Genomic DNA, 14,180 nt, shown 5'->3' on the forward strand with positions numbered 1-14,180 from the left:
ACTTTGTACTCTGCTTTTCAAATATGCAGCTGATAATGCTTTGCAATCTGGATAGTTTAGCAAACGACAATATACCTTTTTCATATAAGAGTTAATCAGTAGCCAGGGTGGTTTTACTGGTTGATTATATTAGAGGAAAAAGATTTTCCCCTCTTATTGTGCTTTGTAAGCTTTAACATTTACGGAGTATTGTTTATGAAGAGTAAGGGAAAAAACACTGGAGTTTGAAAAAAAAATAAAGTTTTTAAACACTATAATTAATTTTCACTTAACTTATGTTCCAGTTTTTCATAAGACATTTAGACCATTTTTGTTTTGTGTTTAGCTACATTTCTTGAAGAGTGGCTTTCCCCCCCCACTCCTATCTCTTTCCTTCTCTCCCCTCCCCCAACCTTTACCTGCAGATTTGCATGTTTGACCTAGCAAAGTAATTGGGCCCACAGCAACATGGGCGTGCCTCCCTTAGAAACACTTAGTTTCATGTATGACTCATAAGCTGAGGCACAGACACCACTTCCCCAATCTACAGGAGCCATTTTAACAGTACCAAACTGCTGGATTTCTTTTATCTTCTAGCCCCTGGGATCAAATCAAGAGGGATGAAACCTATTTAAGGTAACTGTGTTTTGGTTTTGACCTTTGGTGGTTGTTGCCTCAACAGTATTCTACGCTAAGACAGGCTGTACCTGTGGAAGAACATGGCTGAGTGTGCTCATTACCCCCCAACCCCTTCTCTCTCTCTCTCTCTCTCTCTCTCTCTCTCTCTCTCTCTCTCTCTCTCTCTCTCTCTCTCTCTCTCTCTCTCATATTCTCTCTCTCTCTCTCATATTCTCTCTCTCGTAATATATCCAGTTAGTCACATGCTTGATTCTACTTAACTATCTGGGAAAAACAAAAAACAAAGAATACTATTTCTAGTAGGTTTGAGGCTTTCCTGGTAAAGGACTTTGGACATTTTATATCATGGAAATCATTGTCAATATGACTTGAGAAAAGAACTATTAATTTAAAAGAAGAGGTAATATTTTGGGGCTTATTTTTGTTGTAAAACCAAAGCATTCTAAGTCAAATTTCATATAGTAAATTTCCTGTTTTCCTCAGAAGCAAGTGGATCTTTAATTATAGGTCATAGTATTCTTATGCAATTAGTAATAGATTTTTGTAATAGGTATCTTACGATATTTAACTTTACAGTCTGGAGTATAGAGACAACTGATCAATCTATCTCTGATGTGGCTGACTTAACTCTACTTTAGATTTAGCTACACTTGAGATTTTTTGCTTATACATTCACATCAACCTTTTTTTTTTAATTTAAAATTTGTTTTAATTTTCAAGCAGTTGTTTTCTGAGAAATGGTAGCATTTTCATGTCCGCTCTACGTGAGGTCAATTAAAGACGTTTTTTGAGAGACATTTCTTTAAGGAAAAAAGATTAAAATTAGGTTATTAATTGTTGGAAATGGATGATTTTTATTATTTAGTCGGCTTTTGTTCTGTGTTGATAGTGTTTGTGATTCCAAATCCCATAATTTTATTCTTAATTTGAGACTGCAATTTTCCATACACAGGAAGAGTCAAATATGTTGGCCTTTCACCAGTGTAGTAACCGTTATTAAAATTTGCCAATTTTCACACGTGAAAAGAAAAAAAAATAAGTGATGTGGATTGTGGAGACCTTCTTACTTTCAGATAGTGAGAAATCTTTACTGAAATTTTTAAAAAATAAATTTCATTAAAAAGATAAGTCTAGAAAAAGCTAATATAAGTTCAATTAAGCTAATTATAATTCTAAACCATGAATTAAAAATCATTTGTAATAAGACTTTTCTATGTCATATTTGATTGTGACAGTATTTACCTACTTTCTGAGTGCTGAGAGCCCTTCAGATGAAAGGGAGTCTATAAATTCATCCAGTTATTGTTCTTTACTTGTTTGAAAGGAATGTTAGTGCTAGTGGGTCTCAGTATTGTGATATTTTTATGAGAAAGTCATTCACTGTGCCTTTTGCCTGTTGACCTGTGAGGAGCAGTAGCTTGTTCCTTCTCCTTTTTTACACTATCAGCATAGCCATTGAGTAAGCAAATACTTTCTTCTCTCATTCTTTCCTGTGTACCTAGGTAGGGAACTCTTCTTTTGCTTGAGGGCCACCAGCCTATAAGAGAAAAAAGTCAGTAAAGGTCCATGTGAAAGGAAAAAATAACTAGATTGAGGTGTTTTGTTTTGTTTTGGTTTTTGGAGGGAGGAAACATAATTACATACAAACACAAAATATGTAATATATTAGATGTGAGTGTACAACATGCTATGTTATATATAAATATAGAAATCAGTCTGATCTCTTAATTTCCAAGTCTAATGTACTTTCCCCCTAATCTTTATCTTTCTTGACCTCTACTTCATTTGGCGCTCTTGAGTATCTTTTTTGTTTTTTGGGTTTTGGTGATGCCACTTTCTTTTGGGTTTCCTCCTACCTGACCACTTCTTGGTTTCCTTTGCTGGAACTTCATCTACTTCATGCCCACTAAATGTGAGTGTCCTCAACACACTGTCCTGGGCCTTCTCTTTTCTCTATTCGCTTACTTGGTGATTTCATTATGAGTTTAGTTCAGTTTATATTTTTATGCAGATGATTCCCAGATCTGTATCACTAGCTGTAGTCTCAATCCTGCATCATCAGCTGCCTGTTGGCATTTGAAAGTGGTGTTCCACATGTTCTGCATGCATCTCAAATGCAACATGTCTAAAATAGAACTCATTTCCCTCCAAACCCACCCCACTTGTAAACTTCTCTCTTACTATGAAGGGTACCAACTTCTTTCTTTTCCTCTTTTTTTTTTTTTAACATTTTTAAAAAATTATTTTTAGTTTTCAACATCCACTTAAACGTATTTTCACAAATCAGTCACGTTGTAAGGAAGAATTGGAGCCAATGAGAGAAACCATGAAAAACAAGAAACAAACGGGGAAAAAAAAGAGAGCACAAATAATATGCTTTGATCTGCATTCAGACTCCATAGTTCTTTTTCTGGGTGTGTACAGCATTTTCCATCATAGCCTTTTGGAGCTGTCTTGGATTCTTGCATTGCTAAAAAGGGATGAGTCTATCAAAGTTAGTCATCACATACTGTGGCTGTTATTGTGTACTTTGACTTTCAAAGGTCTGTCCTTTCCTACCTTTCCAGGATTGTTCTGCTCCTTGCGGGAGTGGGGGTGGGGTGGGGGGTGGCGGCTGCGGCGGTGCAGCGGCCTTATCAGCCAACTTGCAACTCTTCACTCTGAATGGAGTGCTCTATATCTCCATCTCAATGTCCTTGCATTCATTGACTGTGCCCCATATCTGGAATGTTTGCTGAACTCATATCAGCTTATTAGAATCCCTGTTCAAGCCTTAACTTTGATTCTATCTTTTGCCAGAAGGCCTTGTGCTGCCCCCTCAGCTGTGAATGCCTTTTCCTCTGAATTACCTCCCAAATACTCTGTATGTATCTTATATGCGCCTATTAATGTACATGTCTCCTCGTTAGAATGTAAATGTAAGCTCCTTGAGGGCAAGGACTCTTTTTGCTTATGTATTCCCAATGCCTAACCCAGTATTTTACACAAGGTTAGAGTTAGTAAATGTTGGTTGATTGATTGTTTGACTGGAGCCGGTTAACCATCTTCTATGCCATGATGGCCATCCTTTTCAGAATTACATAAATTGAATTCTTGGGTACTCTGTACTGCCTCTCCAGTTTAATTTTTTTTTAAATTGTATTGTTCTTGGCTTCCTTATATGCCTGAGGACAGAGGCTGGTGAACCTCAGAGAAGCTGGCTCTCTAGTCTTCATTGCTATGGCCCCTTGTAGCCCAGAGAATTTCCACACTTTGGTAAACTGAGTCTCTGGAAGTTAAGGATAAAGAATAGTTGAAAAGGAATGAATTAGTTTAGCATTTCAAAGGGCGATAAGAGATAACACCCTGAAGCACTTGCCGCCCAGCTAGCCAACTGGTGTTAGGGGTGTAACTGGAACGGTCCTAGGATCATAGAGCTACAAAACTACAAAAAACCCCAGAGGCCATCTGGTTCAACCTCCTCATTTTACAGATGAGAAAACTGAGGTAAACAGGGTTAAATGACTTGCCCCGGGTCACACAGCTACTAAGTGTAAGCCACTTTTGAACTCGGGTCTTGGTGGGGTAGGGGTGTTGGGGGAGGGAGGTTCTTGGTTCACTGTGTTACCTAGACAAACGCTTTCCCTTTTTAGGTCACTAGATTTTGCAAGACAAAATAATCTCCATTCTGCCCTAAGGCATTCCTTAGAGGCTGGGGAAATCCTTAACACTGCTGGCTAGATAATGTACACCTTTTTTGCTGTATTCCTTTTGTTATATGAATGGGAGAGGGAAAGTTTCATTGCCCAACTGATGCCCTAATATGATCTGTATAGCTTTTATGCTAATCCATAGCTCTTGTAGTTTGGGACATCTGGCATGCCTCACTGGTTCAGTATCTTTTCACAGCCATGCTGAACGCTATGCCCTTACTTAATGGGAAACGGGAAGAGAGCCAACAAACTGCATTGGTAGAAAGCCAGTATCAGTTGTTCCTGTCAGTTGTGTGTTATTGGAATAGTCAGTCCCTGACTGTCCAAGAATCTGTGGCTGATCCACAGGTAGGGACTCTGTCTCTGAACCACTCCTGCTTTTCAGTTATCTAAGTCAAATGGGGTTGAACTGGGGGCTTCCATTACAAGAGTAATCTCTACCCTTATTGGCATGGATATAAGTAAATACCATTAAAAGTGGACTCTATTACAGATCTATTTTGAGTCTTGGCCATTAGATCAACAGTGATTTTTTTGATCAATAAAATTCCTAGTTGTCAACAAAAACCCATGAAGCCTATGCTGCTTGTGTTGTTAATGGGAGGAGAAAAGGAGAAGAGATTCTGAATTGAGGTCATGATTCCTGGATGTAATCTTTTGGAAATTATGAGAGTTTGTTGGTCATAATTTGCTGTTTGTGGGTGTCTTTGTTTTCTTTCCATTTTGTTTGTCTTGGAAGACCTGTCTGATAAGTTTTATAGGTAGTCTACTTGTTATTGGCCTTCTGAGCTGACCAGTAAAGATACTTTCCTGCCCAGAGTGCCCTGGACCCATTAATATCACTGACACATGCCCTGGCATAATAGTTGTATGTTCAAAGTACATTCTGGTGACCATTTACTTATTTTTTATCTTTTTGCATTTTTACTAGCATTAGATTTCTTGAATTTTAGAGCTGGAACAGACCTTGAAGATTATCTAGTTCAGTCCTCTCGTTTCTAATAGGAAGAAATTGAAACTCAGGGGAGTGAAATAACTTGGCCAAGGCCACACAGCAAGCTGATTAGTAACAGAGCTGAGCCTAGAACTCAGGTCTCCTGATTCCCCATCTTGTACTTTTTCCTCTGTTCTTTGCCAGTCGGCCAATGAATCCTCCATATAGCTGTTATTCCCATCTTAAATAAGGTGTACCCATAATACAAAGATCTGAAATGTTTACTTTTTAATTTGTATAGGCCCAACTTAATATCAGTGATACAAAGTGTCCTAGATCTGTTGTTGAATTGATTAAAGATTTTTTGTTAGGGCTTATTATCCTTGCCAAGGAAGGGGGAGATGAGATGAGAATTCCATCTGTTAATGGAAACAGGTGCAAGAGCATGGGAAGGGTGAGGAAAGGAAATACACATTTATGTAGCCCCTATGATGTGCCAGGAACTTTGCTAAATGTTTTTACAAATATTATCTCATTTGATCCTTGAAGCAATCCTGGGAAGGGTAGGTGCTATTGTCACCATTTACAGATGAGGAAACTGAGGCAAAGAGGTTAAATGACCTTTTCAGGGCCAAATAGCAGTGTCTGAAAATGGATTTGAGGTCAGGTCTGGCACTTTTCTCTACTGTGCTACCTAGCTGCCTCTGTCTTAGATCTTTAAATTCTTTAAAAAAAATTGCAAATCCTATTTCTTCAGTTTATTTTTTATTTTTTTCTTCTCTTTTTAAAAAAGGGGTTTTATTGGTGACCTTTGTTTTCACAAGTTTTTTCCAAATAAACCTGTCACCCCAATAAGTTTCCCTTGTAACAGATAAAAACAAGTAAAATCAAGTGACATGTCTAGGTCTGACAGTACGCAGTGTTCTTTATCTATAGTTCCACACTTCTTCAAAGAAAGAAGGGAAATATATTTTCTTGTCTCTTCTCCAGGCCAAGATTAGCCATTACAGCCGAACAAGATTTGGCTTCATTTTGTATTATTTTCCTGATTCGGCTTTACTTCACTCTTCATCCCTCAGTCCATTTAAGTTTTAGAGGTTTCTAGTTCTTTGGAATTTACGTGACTTTAATTCTGATCTCAGGGAATTGCTAAGTTGTGTTACATGGTTGGCTGTGCTTGTAAACTTGTGATTAGGTAATATTTTGGTATGGTTTAATGCTGAACTTTCCAGTATATCAGAGCATATGTTTTTGAATTTACAGCAGTTTTCTGCAGTTTGGGAATAACTAGTTTGATTTTGTCTTTGGTTTTGTGTAAAATAATTTTTTTTGGAAACATCTATTCTATTAAAAACATCTGATTTAAAATAGTCTCCAAAGTCCACGTATGTGAACACTGCAAAGCACTCATATCTTCTTCCAGTCAGGAGTTTATGGTTAATAACCAAGGTTTTTGACTGGAAATGGTACTTGGCTTCAGCAGTAATATGAAGGGTTGGGCAGTTGGAGAAGCAAGGTGATCAGTTGGGTGCTGGTGCCCCTTGCCTGCGTAAATTTTCTGTGTCCTGCCTCTTAACCAAATTGCTCTTTCAGGTTCTGCCTTCTTTCCTGTCCATGCCTTTTACTTTGATGGTGTACATCCTCTGTCCGGAGTGAGTTCCTCCATTCTTGACCCTTGCTCTCCGAAGCCACCTCTGAGCCTGCCTTTGCACCCCTATCTCTACCCTATTTAAATGTCTCCTTATTGTCCCTTGGGAGAAATTATTTCTGGATCTCTCTCCATCTCCCCCTCAACAGTCATCGGACTGTAAGCTGCTTGAGAGCAAAGCCTCCTTCTCCCCTAGTTGCATAAATAGTTGTTTAACAAAGGGAATGACTCACCAAACTCCCCTCCATTCATAAGCTTTATGCACTTGATCCAGTCTGGCCCTCTGCCAACACTCAAGGGTCCAGGATACTGAGAAAAGTGAAAACAATGCCCAGAAGTTTACTTTCTCATGGGCACACCAAAGATGCTACCGTGAGTAGGAGGAGGGCGCTTTTAGAGCCAAAGGCCTTGTGCAGAAGGTATAGTTTGATCTGAGAGCATTCAAGGCACGGGGGACATTCATTTATTCTAGTTATATTAATGTACTCTGGGCACGTTGTGGGCAGTTAATAAATGTTTGTCTATTGACTGATTGATAGGTCTTGGGAGGCAATACAGGAAAAAGAAAACTATTGTGCTCTTTATCACTGTAGTCAGAGGACCTGGGTTCAAATCCTATCCCTTGCCATTGCTTATATTGCCTTGGACAGGTCAACCTCCCTGACCCTCAGTTTCCTTATCTGTAAAATGAAGGGGTTGGGCATGATGCCTTTTGAGGTGTCCCTTCTAGGCTCTATATTTCTTATCCATGGGTCTTAGGAGTAATGTTTTCAGCTTAATCTTTTAGTGATCAAAAAGTAATTGATTTAAAGTGTATTGATTCAGCCTACTTTGAGTAAGGAAGTCAATATATAAATTAGGATGAATTAAAATTTAAGCATTTTATCTAGCTGAATTGGGGTTTTTTCCCATTAGAAGTCTCCCTTAAGAAACAGATAAAGGTGTTTGCTATTTCTGGATAAGGATTTTGTTCTAAAGGGGTGTACAAGCTTAATGCCAAACAAAAAAATTAAATAATTAATTTGGAGGGATCTTAGAGAAATCATGCCCTTCATTTACTGATGAGTAAATGGAAGCATTAAGGAATTAATTGACTAGTTCTGTCATAGTAGCAGCACTACAGCTAGAATTCCAGGACTCCTGACTTTCTTGTCCAATATTCTTTTTTATTATAACTTCTTTGTCTTCTTGTGGAAATTTTTTTTTTAAACTAAACACTGGTCTTCGGAAGCCTACTTCCTGTTCTCTGTTCTTTTGTCGAGGCTGTTAGACCATTTGAATTTTGAATACCCACCCTTAAAGGCTGCTAGGTGGCAAAGTGGATAGATAGAGCACTGGGCCTGGAGGCAGGAAATCCTTAATTCAAATTTGGCTTCAGGCACTTACTACTTGTGTAACTGGGGTAAATCACTTAGCCTTAGTTTCCTCATCTGTAAAATGTAAAATTCCTTAGTATAAAAAAAGCTGGAGAAGGAAATGGCAAACCGTTCTAGTATCTTTGCCAAGAAAACTCCAGAACAGCAAATACAACAACAAATACTTAAAAAGCCTTGATCTTGAGTTAAATGTATCTGATCTCATTTGGATTTCCTTCTAGAAATTTAGACTCAACTTCTCCAAGCCTACTGATCCCTGTTCATGTTTTCCTAATAGAAGACCAGGGAGCCCACTCATCATCTTAACAATAGTTTTAAGAAAAAGACTTTTTTGCTAAGATATGTTGTCGACTTAGTGTGGTAGTGGTTTTAAAATAGATGTGTGCATTTTACATTTTTTTTTCCTCGTAGTTGGTTTGGGAGCTGTCGCTTTTATAATCTGCTTCAGTTAGGAAGAAACGGTATACTTTGTAGCTTGATTAATTACTAAAAAGAAATTCTCAAATATTCTTCCCTTACCCCTTAACAGTGAACCACAATTTTGAAAAACATTGATCATTTAATAAAAATGATTAGTAATAAAAAGTTGAGGATATAATTTGGGCATAATAGTATTTATTTTTCCTGGCATTTTTGCTTTACAAGTGGCAAACATTTCTTTTGTGATCTCTTTTTTACTTGGAGTCTCTCCAAGCAGTTGTTTGCAAATGTGGTACGGGCATAGCATTTAATGGCATTAAAAAATATCCCAACAAATAAACTGCATTTCTAGTTTTGCCTTTTAGCAAATAAAGGTTAAATATAGCCACATAGTCAATTTGATCCTCTCCTTGAAACAAGATTATCTCTGGGTAGTTTGGTCTAGTAGACTAGGAATACTGAAGTTTGAATAGGACTAGAAATCTGATGCTCTCATCAATTTAGAGTTATTCACATTTAAGCAGCAAGCACTCAGTTACCAAAACCAGTGGTGGGTTTTTTTTTTGTTTTCTGTATTTTAAAATTAGAGTTCCTGACAATATGGAAAAGGTCAAGTTGAATGAGTCTAATTATGCTCATGTGTTCAAATCTAGACTTGAGGTTAAGGAGGTAGGGGAGGGAAGCCTTTGCTGGATTTTTTGTTTTTGTGTGAAGTTACAGGATTTCAGTCTTCTCAGCTGACCCTTTATTATCAACACTCAGCAAAGAGTATTGCAGTATATTCTTAGGTTTATTCTTTGTGTACCATCGTGTCTGCTAAATTTACTTTAGACATAATTCTGAGTCCTTTTTCATTTAGCACTTTTTTTGGGTAGGGAAAATAATTTTCTAAACTTATTTACTTGTTAAATATTGTGTGTAAGACATTATTATGGTGGCATTATGAAAGATTAGGAAATGCTCTGTGTGTGTGTGTGTAATTTTCAAAGAGCTGCTATTTGTTTAGAAGCATATAGATATTATCCTCATCTACCTTATCAGTTAAGACATTATTCCTATTTTAAAACTATTCAAAAGAATTTTCAAATTTGATACTTTATGTTGCCTGATGTACTGTCATATATATACACTTACCTTATGTTGCAAATGATTATTGCTTGCACTAGTGGTTTCTCTAATTAGATTATAAGCCCCTTGAGAGCAAGGGCAGCATCACTGTGGCCAAGTAAATGAGTAGAACCCTGAGCTTTGAGCACAAATTTTGCTTGAGACATGTATTAGCATTTGTGATCATGGATAGTTATTTAGCTTCTTTGTCTCAGTTTTCTCAGCTTTAAAATCAGAATAATAATACTCGCACTACCTACCCCACGAGGTTTTTGTGAACTTTGAAGCACAACATAAATGTGAGTTATTTTGTTGTTCCACCCGATAGAAAAATTATGGGGTTTGTATCATCTTCCTTACATGAGGGAGATTACAGTAGCTTTGGGAGCTAGGAGTTTGAAGTTGTAGGTTCTAGACCTAGCTCTGTTAGTGTGTGTGTGTGTGTGTGTGTGTGTGTGTGTGTGTGTGTGAGAGAGAGAGAGAGAGAGAGAGAGAGAGAGAGAGAGAGAGAGAGAGAGAGAGAGAGAGAGAGAGATTTTGGGTAAGTACTTTCACATATTTTGGTTTCAAGCTTATTCAGGTGAAGGAGGCCTGAACCTACCCAATCTCTGAGGTCCTTTTCAGATCTGATTAGTATACAAGTACAATTGTGAGATTTTGGGTTTGCTTTTTTTCCGTTTGTTCTCTGCTTTTGGAGAATCTGAGTAAGTTAACTATTGGAAAGGCAGTACATACATTTATATCGATTGCCTTTTGTTAGATTTCCAGTAATGTTTTTCTTTTTGATTTTGCCAGTGAATTCAGGAATGTGCATGACCTCTAGGCTACCTTTGATGAGATTTCAATCAGAAATTCCTAATTAGCCTTGTCTGTAAATATCAATTAGTTTTAACTTGGTCATATATTGATTCTATGCATTTCTAAAAATTTATCTCAAAAGATAAAGGGATTTAATTGGTTGCCTTATTCATTAAGTTTATCATGTTCTCTTGTAAATTGAAAGCAGACCTTAGGGGTTTCTATTGATTATATTTTGAGTGCTGAAAAACAATAGTTTTGTGAACCGAAATAGTCAAAATTAAAAGTTAATTAAAAAGCTTTAGGCCAAGGAAAAATGACTTGACATTGCAATTGTTTGGATGACCTTTATACAAAGTCTGAAGAAATGCAAGAAAATTATTATTATTAGCTATTAAAAAGGAAGTTGAAAAACCAAAGCTATATTTTAATATTGCAGGGAAAAGTAAGATGCCAAAGCTGAAATAATGGCGTATATAGAGTGTGTAGTAGGTGCTTAGTAAATATTGGCTAAATTTGGGGAAAAACACATTATGTATTCTAATCTCTGATTGCTTAAACTAGTAGAATATAGAAAACTTAAAATTACTGTATATAAATGTTGATTGCTTCAGGGCTGTATGAAGTAAGTTAATGAGGTAAGGTAATGTTTCTATTACCCTCTATGTGCAAGTAGCCTAGTCAGTTATTTAAGAGCATCAGTAAAGTAATATTGTTGGATCAAATGGTTATACACATATTTGTTATATTAAGAAATTGCATGTTGATTTGTTCAGTTATTGTTTCTCGAAGAAAATGAAAGTGCTTCTTGCAGTGTGATTACCTACAGACCTTTAGTGAAATGTGCAGCTGAAGAAAGGAAAGTTGAGATAGGAGGAAGAAAACTGTCAGTGACTTGGCCTCCATTTTGTGAGAGAGATTTGTCTAACTTTAGTTTCTTAAAAATTTTTTTTATTATTTCCTTTTGTTTTTATGTTACCTCCAGTTTGTCCTATATCTATACCTTCCCCTTTTCCAGAGAGCCAGCCTTTATGACAGAGGTTAACTTTTTAAAATATTTTGATAACTGTCTCAATATAACTGGTTTCCTTTTTGATTTTATGTATTTTATGAACTCTACTCTGAGAAGGGACATTCAGCACTTATCATAGGGCCTGGAACCAAGGGTGGAGAACCTGCAGCTTTGAGGCTCTCAAGTTCAGTCCTTTGACTGAATCCAGACTTCACAAAACAAATCCCCTTAATAAAAGGATTTGTTCTGTAAAACTTGGACTCAGTCAAAAGGCTGCCCCCAAGGACCTAGAAGACCACAGGTGACCTCAAGGCAGATGGTTCCCCACCCCCGTAGCAAGCACTTAATAAGTACTTGTTGACTTGACTTGAGGAAGGGGTCCATAGGCTTCAGGAACCAGCTCATGACACAAAAAATGTTAGATAAATACTCCTTACTTGTAATATAGAAGTAAAGAGAAAGGAGGAAAAATTTAGCACAACCAGTCAACGTATCAAGATCCAGCTCATATAAACGGGAAGTTACTCTGCATTCCTTTTTATTAGAATGAGGTTTAACTGAGTTTGATAGGAAGGAAGCATCATGCCTCCTGTTCTCCTCCTAGAACATAATAGCCAAATGCTACTTTGTTCCCACATTTGGCTAATTATTCAAATAGTCAATAATTTTTTTTTTATAACTGCTGTGGTACTTTTCTCACCATTGTGATGGTATAAAATGTTAGAGATAGTAACTACAGGAAGGTAATCATCTAAAAAACTCCCCAACTCCCACATACCACCAGTTAATAAGAGAACTAGCATTCTCTGGAAAGAAGGGAGAATTGACTAATGTATTTCAATTAATATAGCATGGGATTTATTTCCATATTAGATTTATATTTACATTTTAAGAATCATTTGAATAGGTTAATCTTTTATGACAAAGGTTAGCTATTTCAGGCCATTTAATTATTAATATTTATGATATCTTTTAGCCTATACTGGACATAATGTTATGCTCGGAGCTAGGTAAATAGGTGTTAAAAGGGCAAAAGGCCTTTATTAAATTTGTCCGAGGATGGAGAAGATTGACAGGGTTTGATAAAAGAAGAAAAAAGAAATCTTGTGACAACTAAATTAAAGACCATAATGAGTTGTAAAACATTCCTAGGGTCCATGTGATTACTAGAGAGATAGGGAAGGGAGAGGCAGAAAGGTAGCATTTAATTTGTGGTTTAAATTTTAAATAGTGATTAAATTTGAGTAAATTCTTGAGTGAAATTCATTTGCATAGTTGGTGATTCAGCATGCATGAGTGGAAGATGTCTCACAGATAATTGGAAATGCTTATTGGCTAGTGAATTTAAAGAGAATTATTATAAAAATAGTCCCTAAACTAAAGTGGTAGACCAGATAATCCTCAATTTGTATTCAATTTGAAAAGAACATTTTTGACCTTTGAGATAGCTACCTCTTGATAAATGTTTGAAGTTTGGGAGGGCTGTTCTTTGATCTATAGGTATCTGCATTACAGAAGTATCTATCTATTGACCTAACAAGGTTTTAAGAGTTTGAATAGTTAACTTCATTTTGTAGTTGTGGTTTTCATAGTTTTTCTGCATGTGATATAAAGTTTCTTTTTCGTATTGAATTTGGTCTCCAAGGTGGAAATAATTTTTTCTTAATTTAATTAAGTGGTGATATTTTGTTTCTGACTCTCTCAGCATGAACTGATGACTGTGATGTAGTAGATCCAAAGATGTAGTAGAGAGGGCAGGAAATACTTGACATTTGTGTGCTCTGTCTTCCTTTCTGCTTCCTGTCAGTTAAACCACCATTGGGGTAACAGACGCACAGATGCACAAAGCTATTGTTGTTCTTGAGTTTCTGTAAGGGAGACTAGTTTTTCAGTATCACTTTATAAAAACCTTTATGTTTTGCTTTTATTGCCTGTTTTTGTGAAATATCTTTAAATTGCCAGAGTAGAAAATATTTTAAAATTTCGTATGTTGGATGTTGTAGTGTGGTTTTTACATATTTATAAATATATGTCAAATGGTGGCCTTCTCTAGTGTGGGATGGGGAGGCAGAAAATTTCACATGTTGGGGCTTAAAGAAAAGTTTTTGAATTAATAAAAACCTTATCCTGATAAAATGGACTGAAGATATTTAAAAATCTTAACACCAGCTCTTTAAATGCTAAGTATCATCCTGGTGTGGTCCTCACTGATGAGAAGGCTAAGGCTGATGGATACATGGAGCTCTGGAGTTCTGACCTGCAGTAGGGCTAAAGCAGCAATATGTCTGCCATTAATATAGTGATTGGGGGGCTGGGGGGGGCCACCAGAGGCTGCCTAAGGAGGGGCAAATTGGCCCAAGATGGACTGAAGCTTCCCTGATGATCAGCAGCGGAATTGGATCCATGTGTAGCACTTCCAGCATGGGTGACCATGGGAGACCCGGTCTCCTTACCTCTTCTCCTCCTTCCCCCAAATGCCAAGTATTACTTTCTGATTCAAGAAAGGTGGTTTTATATAGAAGGGAGTATGTGGCTTAGAATGTAGACAAGCTGTGCTCTATTCTGACATACCTAA

The 14,180-nt window shown here is 36.9% G+C and overlaps 1 protein-coding gene across 1 annotated transcript in view; it reads left to right on the forward strand.

Moving 5' to 3' along the window:
- The first annotated feature begins 503 nt into the window (after positions 1-503).
- Positions 504-14,180, forward strand: part of ELF1 (E74 like ETS transcription factor 1) — a 92,736-nt gene continuing 79,059 nt past the window's right edge. The window contains 1 exon segment of the mRNA XM_078147631.1: positions 504-615. The gene's annotated coding sequence lies outside the window, so the exon portion shown is untranslated.

This window comes from Phascolarctos cinereus, unplaced genomic scaffold (assembly GCF_003287225.1).
Source record: "Phascolarctos cinereus isolate Bilbo 61053 unplaced genomic scaffold, phaCin_HiC Scaffold_7;HRSCAF=346, whole genome shotgun sequence".
NCBI classification, from domain to species: Eukaryota; Metazoa; Chordata; class Mammalia; order Diprotodontia; family Phascolarctidae; genus Phascolarctos; species Phascolarctos cinereus.